Genomic DNA, 17,531 nt, shown 5'->3' with positions numbered 1-17,531 from the left:
AGCAGATACTCCCAAATAGCATTAGCAATCTTCAGAAAGAAAAACAGAACTAGAGGTATCACAATCTCAAATTTCAAGGTATATCACAAAGTTACAGTATTCAAAACAGTATGGTATTGGCACAAAAATAGACACATAGATCAATGAAACAGGATAGAGAGTCCAGAAATAAAGCCGTGCATAGATGATTAATTAATCTATGACAAAGGAGAAAGAATATACAATGGGTAAAAGACAGTCTTTTCAATAAGTGTTGTTGGGAAAACTGATGGCTACGTGCAAATGAATGAAACTAGACCTCTTTCTTATACCATACACAAAAACTGAAAATGGAATCAAGATCTAAATGTGAGACCTGAAACCATGAAAGAAAACATGGGTAGTAATCTCTTTGTTATCAGCCTGAGCAACATATTTATGGATATGTCTCTCTAGACAAGGGAAAAAAAACCCAAATTATTGGAACTACACCAAAATAAAAACATTTTGCACATTTCATTAACAAAACGAAAAGGCAACCTACTGAATGGAAGAAGATATTTGCAAATGATAGATCTGATAAAGGGTAATATCCAAAATATATAAAGAAATTATATAAGTCAACACCAAAAAACAAAAAACAAACCAAAAAACCCCAATCCAATTAAAAAATGGGCAGAGGACCTGAATAGATATTTCTCCAAAGAAAACAGACAGGTGGCCAACAGACACATACAAAGAAGCTCAACATCACTCATGATCAGGGAAATGCAAATCAAAACCATAAGGAAGTATTACCTCACAACAGTCGAATGGCTAGTATCAAAAAGACAAAAAAAAAGTGTTGGCAAGGGTATGAAGCAAAGGGAACTTTCTTATACTGTTGGTGGGAATGTAAATTGGTGCAACCACTGGGGAAGACAGTAAGGATGTTTCTTCAAGAAATGAAAAGATAGAAATACTGTATGATCCAGTAATTTCATTTGAGTATTTCCCCAAAGAAAACAAAAACTCTAATTTGAAAAGATATATGCATTCCTATGTTTATTTCAGCATTATTCACAATAGCCAAAATATGGGAAGCCCAAGTGTCCATCCATAGATGAATGGATAAAGAAAATATGGTGTGTGTGTGTGTATTTGACTATTACTCAGTTATAAAAAAGAATGAGATCTCACCGCTTGTGACAACATGGATGAACTTAGAGAATATGTTGCTAAGTGAAATAAGTCAGACAGAGAAAGACAAATCTATGACTTCATTTATATGTGGAATCTAAAAAACAAAACAGTGTCTTAAATACAAGAAACAAACTGGTGGATGCCGGAGAGGAGACAGTGGAGAGCTTGGCCAAAATAAGGGGGAATTAATGGGTACAAACTTTCAATTATAAAATAAGTCATGGAGATGAAAAGTACAACCCAGGGAATATGGTCAATATTGTAATAATGTTGTATGTGACAGATGGTGACTATACTTATTATGGTGAATAACGTATAGAATTAATGACTATGTTGTACACCTGAAACTAATGTAGCATTGTATGTCAATTATACTTCAATAATAACTAAAACATGAAAAGGAAAAAACTTTTTACAATGTCTTAAAAGCAAACTGACAGTCCAAGAAAACTTTATTTTATTTATTTATTTATTTATTTATTTATTTATTTATTTATGAGAGACAGGGACAGAGACAGAGAATGAATGGCGGGGGGATACAGAGAAAGGGAGACTACAGAATTCGAAGCAGGCTCCAGGCTCTGAGCTGTCAGCACAGAGCCTGACGCGGGGCTTGAACCCATGAACCATGAGATCATGACCTGAGCTGACGTTGGATGCTTAACCACCCAGGCACCCCAAGAAAACTTTGCTTTTTAACAAAGAGAAAACCCAGTTTTAATTTTGCATCAGTGTACTTTTGATATGAAAACTCATTTACTTAAATTTACTCCCATCTTGAAGCGGGAACCCTCTTGCACCATTGGTGGGAATCCAAACTGGTGCAGCCACTCTGGAAAACAGTATGGAGGCTCCTCAAAAAGTTAAAAATAGATCTACCCTATGACCCAGCAATAGCACTGCTAGGAATTTACCCAAGGGATACAGGAATGCTGATGCATAGGAGCACTTGTACTCCAATGTTTATAGCAGCACTTTCAACAATAGCCAAATTATGGAAAGAGCCTAAATGTCCATCAACTGATAAATGGATAAAGAAATTGTGGTTTATATATACAATGGGATACTACTTGGCAATGAGAAAGAATGAAATCTGGCCTTTTGTAGCAACGTGGATGGAACTGGAGAGTGTGATGCTAAGTGAAATAAGTCATACAGAGAAAGACAGATACCATATGTTTTCACTCTTATGTGGATCCTGAGAAACTTAACAGAAGACCATGGGGGAGGGGAAGGAAAAAAAAAAGAGGGAGGGAGCCAAACCATAAGAGACTCTTAAAAGCTGAGAATAAACTGAGGGTTGATGGGGGTGGGAGGGAGGGGAAAGTGGGTGACGGGCATTGAGGAGGGGATGAGCACTGGGTGTTGTATGGAAACCAATTTGACAATAAATTTCATATTAAAAAAGAACACACACAGTACAAAAAAAATTTACTCCCATCTTAGGCAGTATTAACCAGATATAAATTTCCTTTTCAAAGATTCTTTTTCCATAAACCGTTTACAACTTTCTTTTTTACACTAAGGCTTTGTCTCATGTTATCTCTCTTTTCCAGCCTCTGTTTGGAGAAACTTACTTTTTTTCTCCCCTCAACAAAAGTGCATTTCCATTTTTCATACCTTCTTTTAACTGAAAGCATACATCCTCCTTTTTATTTTATATGGAGATGTTTCCTTTCTTATTTCTAGCAGTTTTAACCACACATTAATTAGCATATGTGCTGCCAAAGTGAGGACTCATATTAATTAAAATTCTTAACTCTCAGAAACTAATTTCTAGTGAGATCTTAGTAGTAACCAATTATAAACTGTTACACCTGCTTTTTTTTGACTGGCAAATTTATGAATACATTTTATTCTAGAAATATGTGCTTCTTCATAGTATGATCTTTCAAATAAACATAAAACATGTCTACTCACAAACCCAAAATGTATCTTTATTATTTTTTTTAAGTTTATTTACCTATTTTGAGAGACAGAGATAGAGAGAGCGAGCTCAGGGAGAGAGAGAAACCCAAGCAGGCTCTGTGCTGTCAGCACAAAGCCCAACAAGGGGCTTGAACTCACCAACCATGAGATCATGACCTGAGCGAAAATCAACAGTTGGATGCTTTAACTGAGCCATCCAGGCACCCCCTCTTTAGTTTCTTTTAATTGGGAAGACCAAAATAGATAAACCTACATTCAGTAATTAATGTTTCACTATTTTACCTTATTTGGAAATAATGTGGATATTCAATGAATTTAAATTATCACCTAACTTAGCAAAATTGTATAGTTCCAGGTTACCAAAAATTTTTGGAAGCTATTTAAAAAAATTTTTTTTTAATGTTTATTTATTTTTGACAGAGAAAGAGAGAGAGAAAGAGCATGACAGGGAGAGGCAGAGAGAGAAGGAGACACAGAATCGGAAGCAGGTTCCAGATTCTGAACTGTCAGCACAGAGCTCAAATGTGAGATCATGACCTGAGCCGAAGTTGGAGGCTTAACCAACTAAGCCATCCAGGCACCCTGGAAGCTATTTTTAAGTATGTATACCATAAAATACCATTGTTGATTCTGGCTCTTCGGAAGATGGCGGCGTAGGAGGACGCTGGGCTCACCGCGCGTCCTGCTGATCACTTAGATTCCACCTACACCTGCCTAAATAACCCAGAAAACCGCCAGAGGATTAGCAGAACGGAGTCTCCGGAGCCAAGCGCAGACGAGAGGCCCACGGAAGAGGGTAGGAAGGGCGGCGAGGCGGTGCGCGCTCCACGGACTGGTGGGAGGGAGCCGGGGCGGAGGGACGGCTCGCCGGCCAAGCAGAGCCCCCGAGTCTGGCTGGCAAAAGCGGAGGGGCCTGACGGACTGTGTTCCGACAGCAAGCGCGACTTAGCGTCTGGGAGGTCATAAGTGAACAGCTCTGCTCGGAAAGCGGGAAGGCTGGAGGACAAAGGGAGGGAGAGCTGCTGAGCCCCCGGAGGACAGAGCTCAGTTTGGTGGGGAACAAAGGCGCTCGCCAGCGCCATCTCCCCCGCCCATCCCCCAGCCAAAATCCCAAAGAGAACCAGTTCCTGCCAGGGAACTTGCTCCCTCTGCGCAAACACCCAACTCTGCGCTTCTGCGGAGCCAAACCTCCGGCAGCGGATCTGACTCCCTCCTGCTGCCACAGGGCCCCTCCTGAAGTGGATCACCTAAGGAGAAGCGAGCTAAGCCTGCCCCTCCTGCCCCCGTGCACCTTGCCTACCCACCCCAGCTAATACGCCAGATCCCCAGCATCACAAGCCTGGCAGTGTGCAAGTAGCCCAGATGGGCCACACCACCCCACAGTGAATCCCACCCCTAGGAGAGGGGAAGAGAAGGCACACACCAGTCTGACTGTGGCCCCAGCGGTGGGCTGGGGGCAGACATCAGGTCGGACTGCGGCCCCGCCCACCAACTCCAGTTATACACCACAGCACAGGGGAAGTGCCCTGCAGGTCCTCACCACTCCAGGGACTATCCAAAATGACCAAGCGGAAGAATTGCCCTCAGAAGAATCTCCAGGAAATAACAAACAGCTAATGAGCTGATCAAAAAGGATTTAAATAATATAACAGAAAGTGAATTTAGAATAATAGTCATAAAATTAATCGCTGGGCTTGAAAACAGTATAGAGGACAGCAGAGAATCTCTTGCTACAGAGATCAAGGGACTAAGGAACAGTCACGAGGAGCTGAAAAACGCTTTAAACGAAATGCAAAACAAAATGGAAACCACCACGGCTCAGATTGAAGAGGCAGAGGAGAGAATAGGTGAACTAGAAGATAAAGTTATGGAAAAAGAGGAAGCTGAGAGAAAGAGAGATAAAAAAATCCAGGAGTATGAGGGGAAAATTAGAGAACTAAGTGATACACTAAAAAGAAATAATATACGCATAATTGGTATCCCAGAGGAGGAAGAGAGAGGGAAAGGTGCTGAAGGGGTACTTGAAGAAATAATAGCTGAGAACTTCCCTGAACTGGGGAAGGAAAAAGGCATTGAAATCCAAGAGGCACAGAGAACTCCCTTCAGAGGTAACTTGAATCGATCTTCTGCACGACATATCATAGTGAAACTGGCAAAATACAAGGATAAAGAGAAAATCCTGAAAGCAGCAAGGGGTAAACGTGTCCTCACATATAAAGGGAGACCTATAAGACTCATGACTGATCTCTCTTTTGAAACTTGGCAGGCCAGAAAAAATTGGCACAAGATCTTCAGTGTGCTAAACAGAAAAAATAAGCAGCCGAGAATCCTTTATCCAGCAAGTCTGTCATTTAGAATAGAAGGAGAGATAAAGGTCTTCCCAAACAAACAAAAACTGAAGGAATTCGTCACCACTAAACCAGCCCTACAAGAGATCCCAAGGGGACCCTGTGAGACAAAGTACCAGAGACATCACTACAAGCATAAAACATACAGACATCACAATGACTCTAAACCCGTATCTTTCTATAATAACACTGAATGTAAATGGATTAAATGCGCCAACCAAAAGACATAGGGTATCAGAATGGATAAAAAAACAAGACCCATCTATTTGCTGTCTGCAAGAGACTCATTTTAGACCTGAGGACACCTTTAGATTGAGAGTGAGGGGATGGAGAACTATTTATCATGCTACTGGAAGCCAAAAGAAAGCTGGAGTAGCCATACTTATATCAGACAAACTAGACTTTAAATTAAAGACTGTAACAAGAGATGAAGAAGGGCATTATATAATAGTTACAGGGTCTATCCATCAGGAAGAGCTAACAATTATAAATGTCTATGCGCCGAATACCGGAGCCCCCAAATATATAAAACAATTACTCATAAACATAAGCAACCTTACTGAGAAGAATGTGGTAATTGCAGGGGACTTTAACACCCCACTTACAGAAATGGACAGATCATCTAGACACACGGTCAATAAAGAAACAAGGGCCCTGAATGATACATTGGATCAGATGGACTTGACAGATATATTTAGAACTCTACATCCCAAAGCAACAGAATATACTTTCTTCTCCAGTGCACATGGAACATTCTCCAAGATAGATCATATACTGGGTCACAAAACAGCCCTTCATAAGTTTACAAGAATTGAAATTATACCATGCATACTTTCAGACCACAATGCTATGAAGCTTGAAATCAACCACAGAAAAAAGTCTGGAAAACCTCCAAAAGCATGGAGGTTAAAGAACACCCTACTAACGAATGAGTGGGTCAACCAGACAATTAGAGAAGAAATTTAAAAATATATGGAAACAAACAAAAATGAAAATACAACAATCCAAACACTTTGGGATGCAGCGAAGGCAGTCCTGAGAGGAAAATACATTGCAATCCAGGCCTATCTCAAGAAACAAGAAAAATCCCCAATACAAAATCTAACAGCACACCTAAAGGAAATAGAAGCAGAACAGCAAAGGCAGCCTAAACCCAGCAGAAGAAGAGAAATAATAAAGATCAGAGCAGAAATAAACAATATAGAATCTAAAAAAACTGTAGAGCAGATCAACGAAACCAAGAGTTGGTTTTTTGAAAAAATAAACAAAATTGACAAACCTCTAGCCAGGCTTCTCAAAAAGAAAAGGGAGATGACCCAAATAGATAAAATCATGAATGAAAACGGAATTATTACAACCAATCCCTCAGAGATACAAACAATTATCAGGGAATACTATGAAAAATTATATGCCAACAAATTGGACAACCTGGAAGAAATGGACAAATTCCTGAACACCCACACTCTTCCAAAACTCAATCAGGAGGAAATAGAAAGCTTGAACAGACCCATAACCAGCGAAGAAATTGAATCAATTATCAAAAATCTCCCAACAAATAAGAGTCCAGGACCAGATGGCTTCCCAGGGGAGTTCTACCAGACGTTTAAAGCAGAGATAATACCTATCCTTCTCAAGGTATTCCAAGAAATAGAAAGGGAAGGAAAACTTCCAGACTCATTCTATGAAGCCAGTATTACTTTGATTCCCAAACCAGAGACCCAGTAAAAAAAAGAACTACAGGCCAATATCCCTGATGAATATGGATGCAAAAATTCTCAATAAGATACTAGCAAATCGAATTCAACGGCATATAAAAAGAATTATTCACCATGATCAAGTGGGATTCATTCCTGGGATGCAGGGCTGGTTCAACATTCGCAAATGAATCAACGTGATACATCACATTAACAAGAAAAAAGAGAAGAACCATATGATCCTGTCAATCGATGCAGAAAAGGCCTTTGACAAAATCTAGCACCCTTTCTTAATAAAAACCCTTGAGAAAGTCGGGATAGAAGGAACATACTTAAAGATCATAAAAGCCATTTATGAAAAGCCCACAGCTAACATCATCCTCAATGGGGAAAAACTGAGAGCTTTTTCCCTGAGATCAGGAACACGACAGGGATGCCCACTCTCACCGCTGTTGTTTAACACAGTGCTGGAAGTTCTAGCATCAGCAATCAGACAACAAAAGGAAATCAAAGGCATCAAAATTGGCAAAGATGAAGTCAAGCTTTCGCTTTTTGCAGATGACATGATATTATACATGGAAAATCCAATAGACTCCACCAAAAGTCTGCTAGAACTGATACATGAATTTAGCAAAGTTGCAGGATACAAAATCAATGTACAGAAATCAGGTGCATTCTTATACACTAATAATGAAGCAACAGAAAGACAAATAAAGAAACTGATCCCTTTCACAATTGCACCAAGAAGCATAAAATACCTAGGAATAAATCTAACCAAAGATGTAAAGGATCTGTATGCTGAAAACTATAGAAAGCTTATGAAGGTAATTGAAGAAGATTTAAAGAAATGGAAAGACATTCCCTGCTCATGGATTGGAAGAATAAATATTGCCAAAATGTCAATACTACCCAAAGCTATCTACACATTCAATGCAATCCCAATCAAAATTGCACCAGCATTCTTCTCGAAACTAGAACAAGCAATCCTAAAATTCACATGGAACCACAAAAGGCCCCGAATAGCCAAAGTAATTCTGAAGAAGAAGACCAAAGCAGGAGGCATCACAATCCCAGACTTTAGCCTCTACTACAAAGCTGTAATCATCAAGACAGCATGGTATTGGCACAAAAACAGACACATAGACCAATGGAATAGAATAGAAACCCCAGAACTAGACCCACAAACGTATGGCCAACTCATCTTTGACAAAGCAGGAAAGAACATCCAATGGAAAAAAGAGAGTCTCTTTAACAAATGGTGCTGGGAGAACTGGACAGCAACATGCAGAAAATTGAAACTAGACCACTTTCTCACACCATTCACAAAAATAAACTCAAAATGGATAAAGGACCTGAATGTGAGACAGGAAACCATCAAAACCTTAGAGGAGAAAGCAGGAAAAGACCTCTCTGACCTCAGCCGTAGCAATCTCTTACTCGACACATCCCCAAAGGCAAGGGAATTAAAAGCAAAAGTGAATTACTGGGACCTTATGAAGATAAAAAGCTTCTGCACAGCAAAGGAAACAACCAACAAAACTAAAAGGCAACCAATGGAATGGGAAAAGATATTTGCAAATGACATATCGGACAAAGGGCTAGTATCCAAAATCTATAAAGAGCTCACCAAACTCCACACCCGAAAAACAAAAAACCCAGTGAAGAAATAGGCAGAAAACATGAATAGACACTTCTCTAAAGAAGACATCCGGATGGCCAACAGGCACATGAAAAGATGTTCAGCGTCGCTCCTTATCAGGGAAATACAAATCAAAACCACACTCAGGTATCACCTCACGCCAGTCAGAGTGGCCAAAATGAACAAACCAGGAGACTGATAGATGCTGGAGAGGATGTGGAGAAACGGGAACCCTCTTGCACTGTTGGTGGGAATGCAAATTGGTGCAGCCACTCTGGAAAACAGTGTGGAGATTCCTCAGAAAATTAAAAATAGACCTACCCTATTACCCAGCAATAGCACTGCTAGGAATTTATCCAAGGGATACAGGAGTACTGATACATAGGGGCACTTGTACCCCAATGTTCATAGCAGCACTCTGAACAATAGCCAAATTACGGAAAGAGCCTAAATGTCCATCAACGGATGAATGGATAAAGAAATTGTGGTTTATATACACAATGGAATACTATGTGGCAATGAGAAAAAATGAAATATGGCCTTTTGTAGCAACGTGGATGGAACTGGAGAGTGTGATGGTAAGTGAAATAAGCCATACAGAGAAAGACAGATACCATATGGTTTCACTCTTATGTGGATCCTGAGAAACTTTACAGGAACCCATGGGGGAGGGGAAGGAAAAAAAAAAAAAAAAAGAGGTTAGAGTGGGAGAGAGCCAAAGCATAAGAGACTCTTAAGAACTGAGAACAAACTGAGGGTTGATGGGGGTTGGGAAGGAGGAGAGGGTGGGTGATGGGTATTGAGGAGGGCACCTTTTGGGATGAGCACTGAGTGTTGTATGGAAACCAATTTGACAATAAATTTCATATATTATAAAAAAAAATACCATTGTTTTTTTTTAATCTATAAATATTTATATTACTTACATCTATTTAAATCCTTTGCTCCCAAGAATTATGTTTAGATTACCCACAAAAACTTCATGAGACATTAGACAAATTATTATTCTAAGTTATTTTTTGCTGACAAATTTTGTTACAGGGATAACATGAACTTATTTGATTAATAAACCTGGATAGAATAAAAGTATTATATTTAATACTGATAACTCTAAAGACATATCTTTTTTTTTTTTTTAAAGACAGGTCTATTTTCAATAAACCAACAATCTTAAATTAGTTTTAATACTAAATATTTTCCCAGATCATATAAACCTAAAATTCATTTGTTAGTGTTTCTATTTTTGAGAATTTTATGAATATTGGATTTATATAAGTGTTTAAATTTTTTAAGCCAAGTAAATGGAGTTCCTTTATGAATTAATTTTGGCAATACCTTCCAGAGGTAGAAAAATACCATATATATAATGTATATACATACACATGTGGAGATGACTTTTAAGATTTTTCTTTGTCCCTGGAAGTAACCTCAAGAAGGCTGTGCTGGTAGAGTTTGGGCACAAGATCCCTTTCAGCTGTGTGGATTTTAAAAAGGCCTCTATGCCTTTTTTCCTTCAAGCTCACATGACTGTGGACTGTTTACATTTCAAAGACTTGGTAAGATTTCTAACTTTGGGGAAAAGAGAAAGAATGCAATTTTTTTTTCTAAGAGTTTCAGGGTAATTGTAATATACCTTTTAGAAGTACAGGAAAATTTTGCTTCAATATCCTCATCTTTATCTACCAGCATTTTGAGAGAAATAGGTGAGGTTTGGAGGTTAGTAAAGATACATTAGTAAAGAGTTACATTTCTGGTTTTGCAGAGATTTACAAGACAAAGGTTTTTTAATTGCCCCCAAAGACCTGAATTACAGCCTAAGTATTAGGGGACTGACTCACCTTTTTAATCAAACTTGCTACTTTATACTAGAGAGACTTTTAACTAAAATAGGTATCAAAAGACTTATGCCTTTGTAAGGTCTGTATAGAGCATTTCAACAAAAGCCTTGTTTCTGAATACACAATTCAACATTGGTTTCTATTAGTCCCGAAACGTGGCCTTCTGTTGATCTTTTGTAGGAGATTTTGGTCGCCTGTTTTATCTGTGAGGAGAATGTTGGAAATGGCCATTAATTTTTCTAATTCCTAATTGAGTAAGATCTTCTGACAGTGGAGGTAAAGGGCTGTATAATCTAAAAGATCTGCTGTTCAGGGGACATGAATTTCATTTTGGTGGGGGTCTAGGATACATCTGTGAAGGACATTGCATAGGAATGTCTGAAGCTGGCAGAGCCAGATAACAGGGCCCTGAACAGTAGGCACAAAGCCAGCCTTACTACCAGTCTCAGGAGCTTGTATTAAATTCATTTCCTCGCTTTCAGCATTTATATGAGAAACCTGTACACTTTGAACCTAGAGATCAGTCCAGAGCACTCCCTGTAAATCATGTAGAGAAAGGGAAGTTAAAACAGGCAGATGACACCAGATTGCGAGAAGGGAAATTGACATTAGGTGTGGACATTACTTTCTGTGTTAAGTCTAATTTCTTTTCTTTCATCTTATCAAGGGAATCCCTAAGGCTAGCTGTCATACTTACTTAGACAATTTTGAGAGCTCTATAAGGATTTTTTTTTCTTTCAAATATAGCCATTTTGAAGGATCCATTGTCCAGCCATTGACAAGTAGGATCTTACTTATCATCAATAGCTACCCATAAGCCTTTTTATGGAATGACCTGGAGGCAATTTTCCAGGCTTAGACCATGGATGCCAGAGGTATCCCTGGAGAGGGCATAGATGATGTGGACCCAAAGATCCGAAAGTTCACTACCAAAAATAGTTTAAGAAAGCAAAAGCCTTTGTTATACTGGCTTACTACTGGGTGGTGTAGTGAACATGGTGTCTTTGGTCCCAGGGAAACTTGAGACACCCCCAATCACAGACCTGCTAACTTGTGATGCTGGGCACATGCTACTGATACGTTTCCAGCACCAGTAAACAACAAAGGTTAAGATAATAAAGGTCCCTAAAGGGCTGGGACTTCTTGTTTATTTTTTTGAGAGAGAGGGAGAGAGAGAGAAAGAGAAAATGTGACTGGGGGAGGGACAGAGAGAGAATCCCAAGAAGGCTCTGTGCCACCAGCACAGAGCCCGAGGCTGGGCTTGAACTCATGAACTGTGAGATGATGACCGGAGCCGAAATCAAGAGTCGGTTGCTTAATTGATTGAACCACCCAGGGGCCCCAGGGCTGGGACTTCTTATGAGAAATTCTCCTGAGAGCTAGCATCAATACTGCTAGCAATTATGTGTCCTGAAACCCTGGTCAGTTTCATCAGCCACTAAGGTACACCCAAGTAAATATACCCTCCTGATGGTGGAGACCAGAGAAAATATTCTCACAGGTCACAAAGCCAGGCTCTTAGGACATAGAACAAGGCGAAATGAAAAACCTCATCCAGTTTTTACATATAGGAACCACAGCAAAATTTGTCTAAACAGACTCCAGCCTTATGAGAATCATGAACTCTCCACTTTGTGAGGTTGGTTCAAACAGAAGGCTGATAGATCCCATACCTGCCTTCCTCTACGGCAATTCCTTTTTATGACAAATGATACGAATACAAAGAAAAACTGTGACCATCTCTGGAAGAAAACCAAGGGTATGCTACCAATTTACCAGAGTTGCTAAGCCCAAGGAACTAGTTCCATGAATATTTTCTCCTGCTGATCTAAATTTAGAGAGTAAAAGGACTCTCCCAGGGGTGGATATGACAAGAATTCCTACCTTTTGCTGGCTTTTTGTCAGATGTCCCAGGATCTCTCAGCTGCAGCAGTATCCCGCTAGGAAAGTTTATCCTGCCAACTATGCTGACTGTTGTGGAGGAAAAATTTTTTCTATTATTCAAGATTCTTCTAGCTGGCCTAAGAATTAAATGGACATATGACCGATTAACAGAAGATAACACAAAATTTAATTAACTGTGCATGGAGGCTCAATACTAAAATTGAGACCCAAAGAAATGACTGAGCAGGTAGCTTTCATATTACAATAAACTTGAGGAAATGGCAGTAAAAACAAAATTTATGTCTGAGACCTTCAATTAGTAAGGAATTCTAAACAGAATTTGGGCTGGGGTAGTAATTAGTAAAAGTAACAATGCTTATGTAAATAGCCTTTTGTGTTCTGAATTCGCTATTGCTGGTGTTAATGATGTCTTTCTACTTTCTGTACAGGAAGGGTATCTTTCACATGAGAGATCTATTTCCTGCTTTCTTGAGACAAGAGGGGCTTTGGGTGTTCTTCTTGCACTGGCTATTTATTAAATGACTTCTAATTCAAAATGATCAATATGCCAAAATGGCACATTTTGGGGAAGACTACCCCTGACCCCCATATGCACATTTGTGTAGATTAGGACTTAGAATGTGGCAGATGCCGTGGACCCTCAAGAGACTGCTCTTTAGACCAGGATACTCCAGACACTGCTCAGTTCTAGGTCTTTGGCTTCCCAGACCTGTGCAGCAGGCATGTACGTGGTATGCGTTTTAACAGCCACCTTTTTGCAGCTGGGGCCTTCCGGTGTGGAGGCTGGGCTGGTCTATACCACCTATATCGCCTCCAGGGAAGGCGGAACCTACCTTCAAAACCTTCTGAGGCATCAACTTTAAATTGTAAGCAGTCAGTCTACATCTGACTAGCCGCTCTGATGAGGACCCAATTTTTTTCAGCAATCAAGGCAACCAGGTATCTCTTACTGAAGGATACCCTTGCCAGACTGCCCAGCCTCACCCTGGAAAGGCATCCACTTTCCTCCAACCATAACTTCAGGGGGAATATGTGCATTAGTGATGATTAGGGCTTGGAATTAGGCAGATGCTTTTAATCCACAAAAGCCAACATGCCATCTTTCAATACTTGGTCTGTTCCAGGTCTCTGGCTGTTCTGACCCGCATGGCCCACACATATGCTGTATGTCCCCCCGCCCCACAATATCCAGCCACAGGAATCCAAGGCCCTCCAGGCACATGAAGCTCAGGCTCAACATGAGCATAGCTTCCTCAACATCTGCATAGCTCCCTGGGTGGAAGAATCCCTTACCTGAAAGTCTTTCTGAGGAGGCAGCTTTAAACAGAAAGGCAGTCCACATTTGGACTGGCTCTCTGATGAAGTTCCAGATTTCCCTAGCAATCAAAGGTAACTGGTGTCTCCTATCGGAGGACATCTGGCCATCTGCCAGGACCTACTCTGGTAAGGCAGGACGTCTTACTTCTGATCTGCCTTCATGGGAAATATGAACATCTGTTTAAGTTCGAGCTTGGAAATAGATACCTTTTACCCTAAACAGCCCCCTCATGTGACTGGGCTTGTGCCCATATTTTTCCTGCAACAGGTTCCTGGCTACCCTGACATGTACAGCCTGCGATGTGCAGTATGTACCCACCTGTCAGCCTTGGGTAGCTGGGGCACTGTAGGCCTCTGCAGCTCCAAATGGTCCTCATCCACTTGCATTACAGGGCAGAGTGTGCAGAATCCCAAAAAGTCTTTCTGAGGCATTAGCTTTAAGGGTGGAAAGAGCTCCCATTTGGACCAGCTACCTGACGGGGTCCTGGGCTTACCAACAAGCAAGGCTCCTAGATGCCTTTAGTAAACGTTTCCTAGTCAGGCCACCTGGCTCAGTCTTGGCAGTCCAGATTAATAGTTTTATCTTCAAGGAAAACATGTAAATTTGTGTAGGTTAGGGTTTGCAATAGGCCAGATGCCATAGACTTCCAAAAGCCCATTCATGAGACCAGGATTCTCCAACATTGTCTAGGTCCTGGCTTCCTTACCTGAGCATCCCATGTATGCTCAGTATGTCTCCTGTCATCTAGACTTGGTCAACCAGAACCCTCTAGTCTTGTGGAGCTTTGGTCAGTGCCCCATCTGCAAAGCATTCAGTGTGGTGATAGCTCATCCCAAAACGTATTTCCAAGGTTCCATCCTAAACTGGCATTGTCAGTCCCCCTTTGGACTGGCTACCTGATGGGATCCTGAGTTTCCCCAGCTATCAAGGCTCCCAGGTATATCTTTTCAGAGGGCACTCCAGAAATCCCACCTGATTCCTCCAGCTGTGCCCTCAGTGGCAATATGCACATTTGTGTAGCTTAATGCTTGGAATTAGACAGATGCCAGGGACTGCCAATAACCCATTCTTATGACCCAGTGTCCCCAGACACTTGCCCTGTTTTAGGTCCCTGGCAAGCCTGACCTGTGTGCCTACACATGTGCAGTATGTATCCTGTCAGCTTCCCATGGGCAACCCAGGCGCTCCAGAACTGTGGAGCTAAGGCCCCTCTACAACTACCTGCATAGCCTCAATGTTGGAGGGAGCCCATTTCATGAAAATTACTGAGGTGGCTGCTGAAATGAGATAGTTCCCATGTGGACTTAATGTCTGCTGGGGTCCCAGTCTTCTACACCCATCAGGGCTCCTGGGTATCTCTTCCAGATTCTTCCATCTCTATATTCAGTGGGAATATGCACTTTCTGTGTAGGTTAGGGCTTAGAATTAGGGAGATGCCAGATACCCTAATTCCACACTCTTGTGACCTGCCCTTTGCCAAATCTTGCCCTATTTCAGGTTCCTGGCTACCATGACCTACATGATCCACACATGCACAGTACATGCCCTGAAAGTCACCCTTGGGTACTTGGGGCCCTCCAGAACTGTGGAACTAAAATTTATTTCCAACCATTGCATTTCAAACATACATTTAAAACACTGGTGGAAGGAGCTCATTTCCTGAAAATGGCTCTGAGGTGGGCATTAGTTACTTCAGTCCCCATTTAGACTTATTGTCCACTGTGGTCCCTGACTTTTATAGTAATCAAGCCTCTAAGAGGCATCTTATTGGAGGATACCCTGGCTAGGTAACCTCATCCAGCCATGGCAAGGCAAGCTGCATTACTCTAGCTTTGCCTTCCATGGGACATTGTGCTGGGTTAGGGCTGGTAATTAGGCAGATGCCATGTAACCCAAGAGCCTGAACCTATGAGCTGCCCTCCCTGGATGCTTGCCCTGTTCCAAATACCTGGACACCCTGACTTGGGGGAGACACACATGCATAATTGCATCCTGTAAGCCAGCCTTGAACAGACCGGACTTTTCAAGTTTGTGAAACCCTGGCCAGGCCCCAACCACAGTGTAGGGGGAGCCCACCTTTTGAAAAACTGCTTTAATCAGAAAGCTGCAAATGGGTGACAGTCCCCATGTGAACTTCCTGCCTGTTGGATTCAGGGCTTCTCTAGGACCAGGACTCCCAGGTGTCTCTCAAAGGAGGATCCCCGTCCTGCTGGCATGGCTGTTCCATAGCAATGGGGTTGAAAAACTTACAGCTCCGCCTCCTGGGGGAATATTCCAGAATGGGTAGGTTGTTGTTGCACATTAGGCCAATGCCTTGTAACCCAGAATGCCTCGTCCTGTGACCCAGCCCCTCCTGACACTGCCCAGTTCAGGTAGCTGACTGCCTTCACTTTCACAGTCTGTGTACTTCTCACTCTGTCAGTGAACTCTGGGCTGTAAAGGGCTCTCCAGGCTCTGAAACTCTGGCTGGAATCCGACTACCTGAATGGCCTCAGGATGCAAGGAACCTTGAAAATCTGTCTGAGGTGGCAGCTTTAACCTGGTGATGGTCTGTCCCCATGTGGACTTGCTGCCTGATGTGGTCCCAGGCTTCTCTAGGAACAGGACTCCCAGCTGTCTCCCATTGGAGGACACCCTGTCCTGCAGGCATGGCCCTTCCCTGGCAGGGCATTTGGAAAACCTCTGACTCTATCTTCAGAGGGAATATTAAACAATGGGTAGGTGCCCTTGTGCCTTAGGTTGATGCCTTGTTCCCACGGTAGCATCCCTCCTATGACCAGCCTCTTTGCCAGTCATTGCCCAGTTCCAGGTCCCTGGCTATCTTACTTTGTGGAGCTCATGCCAGTGCACTTCATACCATGTCACCTGGCCTTGGGATGCAGGAAACACTCCAGGCCATAACGCAACCACCTCAATGGTTTAAGGAGGCTTGAGGAGTGTGGAGGGAGCACTCCCCTCCCCCCAGGCTGTCCTGAGGTAGCAACTTCAATCCAGCAATAGTCTGTCCCTATTTGGACTGGCTGGCTGCCTGATGTGGTCCCAGGCTTCTCCAGCAATCAAGACTCCTGGCCATCCCAACCAGACGGCCCTGGCAAGGCCGTCCAGATTTCCCCGTCTGTACCTTCAGGGAGACTATGTACATTTGCATAGGTTGAACTTTGGAAGAAGATAGAACCCAGGTACCCCTACCCAGCTCATGTGACCCAGACTCCCCTGACACTTGCCCTGTTACAGGTCCCTGGATACTCTAACTTGTGGGGTTTGCACATATGCGATAAACCCAGAATGTCCCCTTTGTGCACCCAGGGCTCTCCAGGCCATCCCTAACCACCTGCATTACTCAAGGGTGGAGGAGACCTATCATGTCAAAATCATCTGAGGCGATTGCTAAAATAAGTGACAGACCCCATGGAGACTTCATGTCAAACACCCCCTGGGCTTTTACGGCAACCAATCCTCCCAGGTGTCTCTTATGGGAGAACATCCCAGCCAGCAGTGCCTCCTCCAACCCCCCCAGCCAACCCAGGCACAGCACTTAAGATCCCTCCAGCCCTGCCTTCAGGGGGGTTATTTGTATTTGTGGAGGTTAAGGGTTGGAATTAGGCAGAATCCAGCTACCCTTGTGAAACTGAGTAAAGGAAACCTTACTAAATATTCAGGGGCATCCCTGAAGAGGGAGCAGCCTGCATAACCAGCAAG

General features: G+C 42.2%; 1 long non-coding RNA gene across 1 annotated transcript in view; it reads right to left on the bottom strand.

Annotated features, from left to right (window-relative positions):
• LOC113603821 (uncharacterized) overlaps positions 1-17,531 on the bottom strand; it is a 49,190-nt gene that overhangs the window by 25,266 nt on the left and 6,393 nt on the right. Inside the window, exons 3-4 of the long non-coding RNA XR_008293061.1 lie at positions 14,151-14,414; positions 12,494-12,576 (exon numbers count right to left, since the gene is read on the bottom strand). This is a non-coding gene — a long non-coding RNA (uncharacterized LOC113603821). The remainder of the gene's footprint in view (positions 1-12,493; positions 12,577-14,150; positions 14,415-17,531) is intronic.

Source organism: Acinonyx jubatus, chromosome E4 (assembly GCF_027475565.1).
Source record: "Acinonyx jubatus isolate Ajub_Pintada_27869175 chromosome E4, VMU_Ajub_asm_v1.0, whole genome shotgun sequence".
In the NCBI taxonomy this organism is placed as follows: Eukaryota; Metazoa; Chordata; class Mammalia; order Carnivora; family Felidae; genus Acinonyx; species Acinonyx jubatus.
This window is presented reverse-complemented; position numbering and strand designations above follow the sequence as displayed.